This window comes from Capsicum annuum, chromosome 3 (assembly GCF_002878395.1).
Source record: "Capsicum annuum cultivar UCD-10X-F1 chromosome 3, UCD10Xv1.1, whole genome shotgun sequence".
In the NCBI taxonomy this organism is placed as follows: Eukaryota; Viridiplantae; Streptophyta; class Magnoliopsida; order Solanales; family Solanaceae; genus Capsicum; species Capsicum annuum.
The window spans coordinates 26,552,424-26,561,252 of record NC_061113.1 but is presented as its reverse complement, the minus strand read 5'-3'; positions in this window follow the sequence as shown (position 1 = coordinate 26,561,252).

Here is an 8,829-nt window from a genome sequence, read left to right as displayed (position 1 = left end):
ATATATATATATATATATATATTTGTGCGTGTTGTGCTGATACAGGTAATTAGACCCATCTATATGCAACGAAGTGCTGTCCAAATTTTTGGTGACATATAATTGAAAGTACAGGTATTTGAACGGGTTCTCCCGGGCCTTTTCGGCTTTGGGTGCCAGTCCGGCCCGATGGGATTTTGGGGTGTGACAACTTAAGAAAGGTTTCTTTCATATACCAGTGATTTACATGCTGATTAGGATCTTCATTCAAGTAATAATAAGCATAAATGACATGAGGACAAGGAATACCTCTTAACATCCATAACCTACAATCACAATACTTCTTGTCCAAGTGAACAACAAAAGTGTAACCCCCATCCCCAATTTCAAAACCATTAACTGCATTCCATAGTACTCTACACTTATTTGAATATTCCTTGTTAGCTTCTAAAATAGTTCTTGCCATAGGTGTAATGTCTGAAATTTATGTTTCTACAAATTTGATCATATCTACATGTCTATTCCTCCCTTTATGTCTGATATCCTTTAACATTATGATGATGGACTTATGTCTAGCAGTTAAGATCCAAGAATTGAAAGTCCCACACATATTATTTTTTACAATATCACATTTGGAATGTGTTTTGAAATATGTCATACACCAAGAAGAATGAGAATTAACCAACATGTCCTCAATTATTTCTTTCTTACCCCGCCTTGACATTACTTGCATCTCCTCTCTAAACTTTACTTCAAAACTTGCTTTTGCACATCTTCAAAATTGTTTCCTTATCTCTCCTCTCCAGTGCACATGTCAATTGCTCCAAATATGTCTAGCACACATTCTTCTCTCAGCATTTGGTAACAGATCCATCAAAACAAGAACAAAACCTTGTAATAAGTATTAAGTATTATTAAAATAGGAATATTATTAGAAAATAAAGTCAAGTAATGAGAAAAATAATTAAGTAGTGGTACCTTTTGTTGGTCTGACATTACAGTCAAGCCTTCACCAATTTCTAGATTTAGATCAATAATCAGATACCTTATGAACCAGTCCCAGCTATGTTTTGTTTTAGTATCCACAACTGCCCATGCAATAGGATACATTTGATTGTTGCCTTTTTCCCCACAAAAACCAACCACTCACCCTTACAAGCTCCTTTGAGAATGCATCCATCAAAATCAATAATTTTCCTACACCCATCTAACCATCCTTGCTTGAAGGCATGAAAGCACACATAAAAATAAACAAAGAGGTTCTTCCCTGGTTCATCTTCTTTATCAATTTTTATCCAACAAGAACTTCCAGGATTTGTTGTCTTGATCATATCTGCATAGTCACATAATCTGACAAATTCCGGCTTCCAATCTCTCATATTCTCCCTCTTAACAATCTGTTTAGCCCTATAACAAATAGTTTTACCTACATAAAGACCCAACAATTCTCTTACCAAATCCTGACTAAATCCTAATGTTTGGCTGAGAAAGTCCTTGAACTTTCTAGCAACCAGCTTTAAATCACACATCTTGCTCTTGTTTAGGGGTATACACTTGTGAATAGGGTTATAGTTCTTAGCAATAAAATCACCTGAATCCCTATCAGTAGAAGCAAATAGCAACCGATTGTAATTAGTTGCAATGCACTTCACCCTTATTCTATGTTTTCATTAGGTTTTAACTTCAACTGTCTTCTCTACTCTACAACATAATCTGCAATAGCTTTTCTAGACTGTTTTGCACCCTAAAATATCATTCCAAGCTCAAACACAAAAACCTCACAATTTTCATCATACCTAGTTTTCTTGCTTTTCCTTCTTCTAGGTAGATCTACTCCTCTAACAACATCTACTTCTATCTCTTCATTGTCTTTACTCCAACAATCAGAACTATCAAGATATTTCTCATCTCCACCCAACTTTTCAGAATATTTGGTAGCCTTATTTTTACCAATATCCCCAAAGCCTTTATCTATACAACCAATAACTCTCACTGGTATTTCTCCAGTTTCAACAACCTTTTTTCTTACTTTTTGGTTTCTTTCTTTATTGTTAGCTTTGTTGTTAGCTTTGTTTTTCCTTCTTTCTTATCTAAAAGACCTCAACTCCTCATCAACATCTGAGTCATCTTCTGAAGGAATATCTCCAAGATCTGAATCACTACTCAAGTAATCTAATAACTCACTTGCTAGCCTATTAACATCTTCTACATAATATCTTGTACATTAGCCTCATCACCTCCTTCTACACCAAGATCTTCTAGGTTAACATCTTCTACATGGATATCTTCTACATCAGCCTTATCACATCCTTCTACACCAACATCTTCTACACGGTCCTCCCTCTCTTTACCTAAGTTAACATTCTGTATCTCAACATCTTCTAGGTTAAAATCTTCTAGATCAGCCTCCCCCCTTCATTTACTCCAGTAGATTTCCTCTCTATGTTAGCACTATCATCAACACCAACACTTTCTTTTTCTAGGTCTGCACACTCAATAATATCAGGTATAGGTAAAAAATTAGTGGGACCATCAGGATCAAGCATTGGTTTATCTAAAATATAATAGACATAAAAATCAATAGAGTCCTCATGTTTTAAGTCTTTAACTAGTTCAATGAGATGTCTCTCACTTTTAACCAAGTTAAATTGTTTAGTTACTGCATCTTGATGATAAAACCCCCAACAGTTTACCCTAATTCTTTAGTATAAAATAGCAATTCCAGTATGGAAAAATGGTCCTTGTCAATGTACCTTAGCTTTGGCACACAACTTGCAACATATGTAGGGACACCCGTATTGAAAAAGGATCCCCCATAGTGAAATTTTGTGAAAATTATCTCCATTTGTTACGTCACCTACAACAAAGGGTAAAAATTCAAAGTTATTTAATAGAATATACCCAAAGTACACACCAATAAGCTAAAATCTACAACCTTTAATGCATGTTAAGAAAGAGAAGGAATATTCTCAAAATCACAGTTGTAACAGTGAAATTTCAAAACTCTAAAAACTAAAATATGCTAAAATTCAACAAAATTTAACAAATATAAATCATAATAACACTTACACGAGGAAGATCTGAGGAAAATCCCCAAATTTGTCCTTCGAGTTGAGTAGAATTTTGGTTAAATTAGGATTAATTTAGGGTTATCGAAGAGAGAGAGTTAACGAGGAGAGAGAAAGTACCGTCCAAATGATTTTTTGTCCATTTAAAATGTTACAAGTATATGTAGATTTAGTTTATACACGTGGAGAGTTTTAAGTAGAACAACTTTTCACATTAGCGGCGTTTGGAAACACGCGCATGGAAGCTGATGAGAATAGGAAAAAAAGTGTCCAATTGGATCAAAATTTGGGGGGTTTAAGGGTCTGATAGGTACAAGTCTTAGTTGAGGGGTCTAAGTGAATTTTCGAAACAAGTTTGAGAGTCTGTCGATAACTTTGGCCTTTTTTTATCTATCAGCTAAAAACATAAAATGTGTGCAACACATACGCGACGATGTAGTAAAATGACTACCTAAATGATGATATTTGGCATTGAATTAAAAAAAAATATTAAAAATAAATTATAGGAAGACAAAGAAACGAAAAATATTTTAAATTATCACCTAATTTAAAAAGTATTTCTAATATATATTTATATTCTATTTTCTAAATTGAAAAACACATCATCCACCTAACCTATCCTCCCTTTTATTCGTACCCCATTAGCACCGTAATTGTCATTTTCCTTAACCTTACCTTCTTCCTCACACATCAATGATTAATTCAACCTACAGGAAGTAATAAACAAAGATTCTTTTGATATATTTTTTTCTTCTTCTTTGTGTTGTGAATTTTTAGATGAATTCTTTAACAATTTTGAAGCAAATAATTTCAGATTCATATTAATCTAGTAGAAAAAAAATAAAGTTTTGCCTAAATTTTTTTTGACCTAATTTGATTTTTTTATTTTTATGAATTTCTCTTTTATAGCCTAAAATCTTTGTCAGTGAACTTTTTTTGATTTTTCTATTTTGTCATTTGTTAATTGGTGTTTTCCCGGTGAGGATAACAACGAAAATAATAATGGCATTGGTGGTGATGAATACTGATAGGGAGAAATAATAAGGCCAATAGGAGAAAAGGGGTGTGGCAGGACGATGAAGAGGGTATTTGGCCGGTGAAAATTTTGCACAACAGTTAGGGTCGATGGAGTTGAGGAAGACAATGCCAATGATTTTTTTTATATCTAAAATTTGGGTTTTTTATTATTGGACATGTCAGCAAAAAGTGTTTAATAGTACATGTTTTGAATAGTTGAAGTGTTACACGATAAGTCACATCACTATCGATATTTAAAAGTGTTCCTCTTAGGAGAGCCTGTGGAGGAGAGCCTGTGTTTAATAGGTACCTGCTTTCAATAATTGAAGTGTTCAATAGGTATTACCCTTTTTTTCAGGTCTCTAAGTTAAATTTTCAAATAACTTTAAAGGGATGATGATGATTTAAGCTTGTTTAAATAGTGTTAGTGTAGTGTCGAGTAAATTCCCTGAATGATCATCCATGTTTGGAAAATTGACTACAAATATTATTTTTGTTTTATTTAAAAAAAGAATATCATTCAACTTTTCTTATTTTTCTTAAACTATACTTAACACCTCAAAATCTTTCTCTCTCCTACTTAGAATGTCATGTCATTATTTTTTTTTTTTATAATGTATAACTTATCAAACTTATTTAACTAAAGGTTTATCCTAAACTTTTTTTTTTTTAAAAAATTACACATGATATATTAATTATTGAAGATTAATTTAATTACACCAAAAGCTTGGGTTATTTTATTTGATATGTACTACTCAAATTTTTTTTATTTAATTATTTATTTCACACGTAATAATAGTTTTAAAATACAAGTACTTATACAAATTGGTACAATAATTTTTTCTGTCGTTTATTTTATATACTAAAAATTCTTAAAATGTAAAAGAAATAAAACGATGGATTTCATATTTTAGACATTAAATTTGTCATATACATGAGAATAAAAGAATAATATCCCCTTTTTTGAAGGAAAGAAAAATTACGTAGTCTTGAAACAAATAAACTTTTTTTAAGAAATATTAACAAAATGATACCTTCTTCAGTACTATTACAAATAAATTTTTACAATATTACTCAATCAATTATTCTTTACTTTTGATAGATTTAGAATGAAGCATGGGTATACAGTAGCATTTAATTGTATAATAAAATAAAATATAAATATAATGATCACAAAAAACAGTAAAGAAACTAAATTAAAAATTATAATTTCTTTTCTAAATTTTATGTCTTATCTTACGGATTTACTTGTTTTATTTATGAACAATTACTTGTAAAAAATTTGCAAGGAAAAAAATCTTCTTTTCACTATATATTTATCAAAAATTTTCTTGCATAATAATTTGCAAGTAATCTATGTCTAAATTAAATTTTTCAGGTAATACTACATATTAAAATTTTCTTATTGAATTTTTTTTGGTAACAAAAAATACCGTAGATTTGCCATCAATGTTTTTAAATAATAAATTATATTTTTTTATTCTCTATTACTCTATATTTGTAGGTAATATAATATCTTTGGATTATATTAATCCCAAAATTCTTTTGTATAACTCAAAAAAGTGGATTTTATTCTTTTATTCTCATATAAATAAAAAATTTAATTTCTAAAATATAAATCCGTTGTTTTTATTTCTTTTTACATTTTAAGAATCTTTAATATATAAAATAAATAACAACAAAAAATTAAATGAGTATCATTTTTTATAAGTACTTGAGTTTTAAATATTATTAAGTGTTGAAATAAATAAGTAAATAAAATTTTTTTTGAAAAGTACATATCAAATAAAATAATTCACGTTTCTGTGTAATTAAATTAATCTTCAATGATTAATATATCATGTGTAATTTTTTTTAAAGAAAGAATTAGGCTAAAACTTTAGTTAAATAAGTTAAATACATCTATTTAACTAAAAAAGAAAGAAATTTTAATGACATGACATTTCAAGTAGGAGAGAGAAAGTTTTGGAGGTGTTAAGTATATTTTAAGAAAAATAGAAAGAGTTGGATGATATTCTTGTCCTAAATGAAACAAAAGTGATATTTGTAGGCAATTTTCCAAACATGGGTGACCATCTAGGAAATTTACTGTGTAGTGTCGCATGAATCGATTCAAACATGTCATTAGGCGTGTTTGCGGTTTGATTTGAGTCTATGGTTAAAATTAATAATTTAATTGATTTTTAGTTATTAATATTAAAACAAATCAAATATAATATACATTTATTAATTTGATCATTATGAATTTTAGTTCAATTTTGCTTGATTTTTCAATTTGTTTTTTGGAACCCTCAGGGAAACTCACAACTTCTATCACAGTCTCTATTCTTCGAGAGGAGCATTCTGTGGTGAGTACTTTGTGGTAATCCGTTTACTATGTAATAGCCCGCAAATCACACATGAGATATAAACCGCATCAAGCAAGCTCCACACGATGAGCTCACAACAGAGTGACAAATGGAGATTGAATTTGCTTCCTGGTCTCCCACATGAAAAATCCACATCCCAACACTTAATCATGCCCTTGTGGGTGATTATTTGAATTTTAATCATACATAAATATTTTTTTTCTTTTTTTGTCAATTGTTATTTTTTTAGCATTAAAACAAAATCAAGTATTATTGATTTTTAAAAATTTAAAAACAAACTGGTGTGAAACTCAGTATTTTGCCTTATACTAGGCCATCCTCTAAGTACTGAGCATAGGTCTCGTAGATCTTTATTTTCCACATACTTATTATGCACTTATCCACTTAGAGAGGTGGATCCAAAATTTATCGGTTTAGGACTCAGTATATTTCAAAAATTACGGATTCATATTTAACTAACATTTATTGTAAGTTTTAAAATTTCATAAATTTGTGCTTCACGAAAAATATTGAATTCAGATAAATTTGATATTGATATATTTCTCATGTATACACTTCCAAATTATTATATAATAATTTTTTTGTACTTTCACAATATAATTTCATTTGTAATCACTATTTGATAACAACAACATTAATATACCCAATAAAATCTTACATGTGAGGTCTGAGGAGGGTAAAATCTACGCAGATCTTACCACTACCTTAGAAAAGTAGAGAGGTTATTTTTGAGAGATTCTCGACTCAAATTTAGCAAATCCAGGTACAAAGAAGAGGATCACATTGAAGATAATATGGCAACGCAAAACAATTCAGAATCTATTATAAAAATAATATTCAATCACAAAATAATACATTAATGAAATACAATAAACAATAACAAAGACAGATATCTACAGCTGAACGATCCTACACTACTATACATTGAGTAGTGCACGACAATACTCCTACCCAACAACCCTTCTACTCTAATGCGCGTCCTCTACATCTCCATATCTAAGTTCATGTCCTCAGTTATCTAAATATGTGTCATGTCATATCTAATCACATCTCTCCAATACTTCTTCGACCTACCTCTGCCCCTCTTTGTACCCATTACATTCAACCTCTCGCACCTCCTCATTGGGGTGTCTGATCCTCGCCTCATCAGATGTCTAAACCATCTCAATCTCGTATTCCTCATCTTGTCCACTATAAAGGTCACTCGTATCTTATCTCGAATGGCCTCATTCTTGATTCTATCACACCTAGTATAACCATACATCCATCTCAATATTCTTATTTCTACGACATGCATCTTTTGAATATGAGAGTTTTTGACTGGCCAGCACTTTGTCCCATACAACATCGATCTAATCACCACTCTATAAAACTTAATTTTAAGTTTCAGTACTATCTTCTTATCACACAAGACTCAAGAGGCAAGCCTTCACTTCATTTACTATGCACCAACACGACAAGTTACATCACTATCGATATTTGAAAGTGCATGTTCCTTGTAAGGGAGCCTGTGTGTCCTGTCGCACTTCCACGCCTTTTTCCTATAGCTTTCATTGAATTTAACTTGCATTTCTAATATTCCTCAATTTTTTGGTCCTTCTTAACTTATACCCTTTATCTTTTAGACTTTGTCTCCACACAAAATAAATATATGGAGTAATTATTGTGGTATACCAAAATCGATATACCACAATAATGTCTCTTATGATATTTAAAAAAAATCAAATCAGACGAGATCTCTTTATGAATATCTGTTAGTTGTACTAATTGATTACTATTTTTTTTTATATCTATAAAAAATTGTATAATCCTGTCACTCTAACTAAAAAATTTCCAATGCATGAATTCTTCTTTGGGGCTCACATCCAAAACCTCATGTGACAGATCCAAATTATGAAAAAAAAAACAAAATCATTAATGAAATAAGAAAAGAAGAAAAAACTGAAAGTGAGAGGTAGGTTTGAGCGTGTTTGACAAAGAAAACATCGATTAGTTTGAGAAAAAGAAGATTTGGAAATCACGCAATTAAATATTGACGAGACAAACTAGGTGAACTTGAATTTATGATATTCAAGTTCGAAGTGTAAATTATTTAAATTCTCTTTCTTTCAATTTACTTATTTCAATATTTTTCTTAAATCTATTTAAATAATGTATCTTCTCACATTTAGTACTTCCCTATTCCTTTTTATATGCTCCTTTTGGATTGGACACCTCTTAAATTTTAAAAAATTAAAAATAATTTTATTAATAAATTTCTAATTAAATAAGTACTCCTTTATCTTTCAATATTAGTTAATGATCTTGGTAATTTGAACAAGGGTAGAGTAGAAAGATTTTAATCAAAATATTTTTGAAAAATTAAAGGAGCACTTATTTAGGAATATAAACACGAC